Source organism: Schistocerca piceifrons, chromosome 9 (assembly GCF_021461385.2).
Source record: "Schistocerca piceifrons isolate TAMUIC-IGC-003096 chromosome 9, iqSchPice1.1, whole genome shotgun sequence".
Taxonomy (NCBI): Eukaryota; Metazoa; Arthropoda; class Insecta; order Orthoptera; family Acrididae; genus Schistocerca; species Schistocerca piceifrons.
This window is the reverse complement of record NC_060146.1, coordinates 161625924-161627011: the sequence shown is the minus strand read 5'-3', so window position 1 is coordinate 161627011 and position 1088 is coordinate 161625924. Positions and strand designations below refer to the sequence as shown.

The 1088-nt window shown below is 42.1% G+C and overlaps 1 non-coding gene across 1 annotated transcript; it reads left to right on the top strand.

Annotated features, from left to right (window-relative positions):
- Positions 1-783: 783 nt before the first annotated feature.
- Positions 784-858, top strand: Trnas-cga. Its single transcript has one exon. It is a non-coding gene; the product is annotated as a tRNA-Ser (tRNA).
- The last annotated feature ends 230 nt before the right edge of the window (positions 859-1088 follow it).

Below are 1088 nucleotides of genomic sequence, written 5' to 3'. Positions count from 1 at the left end.
AGACAAGTAGGTGGAACGAATAATTTCGGATAATGGCCCACAATACAAATCAGTGCAATGGCAGAACACGTTAAAACAACACAAAATAAAACCTATCTACATATATAAGTACAAACCTAGCGTAAACCCATCAGAACGATCTATGAAGGACATAGGCACTTTATGCCGATTATATGCAGACAAAAGACACAACACACCATCTCTCCAGCAAACAGAAACACAAAATACGCAAGTTTTACGGTGCATACAAAGGACCTGTCATAATTAGCCGAATTGCTCATGATAATGCTGTGGAACTAATGAACCCAAAAACAGGCAAAACCTTAGGACTTCACCATGTGAGCCATATCAAAAAGTTTGAAGATTAATTTTATTACTGGTAAATAATTAGTACAATATTTCCAGATTATGTTGCAGATAAGATCGTCAGGAGAAAGAAGAATGAAGAAAGAGGAAGGTGGGAAAAAGAAAGTAGTTTCAATAAAATCAAAAACAAAAATAACACCAATAGTAGCATAGATTAAGGTGAAGGGATAAAGCGTAGATAGTCTAACAGCATGAAATACTAAAATCTGCCAGGAAGTTTCATATCAGCGCACTCTCCGCTGCAGAGTGAAAATCTCATTCTGGAAACATCTCCCAGGCTGTGGCTAAGCCATGTCTCCGCAGTATCCTTTCTTTCAGGAGTGCTAGTTCTGCAAGGTTCGCAGGAGAGCCTCTGTAAAGTTTGGAAGGTAGGAGACGAGATGCAGAAGTAAAGCTGTGAGGAGCGGGCGTGAGTCGTGCTTCGGTAGCTCAGTTGGTAGAGCACTTGCCCGCGAAAGGCAAAGGTCCCGAGTTCGAGTCTCGGTCGGGCACACAGTTTTAATCTGCCAGGAAGTTTCAGCTTTATGTATAGTTAAATGATGATGGCGTCCTCTTGGGTAAAATATTCCGGAGGTAAAATAGTCCCCCATTCGGATCTCCGGGTGGGGACTACTCAGGAGGACGTTGTTATCAGGAGAAGGAAAACTGGCTTTCTGTAGGTCAGGGCGTGGAATGTCAGATCCCTTAATCGGGCAGGTAGGTTAGAAAATTTAAGAAGCTTG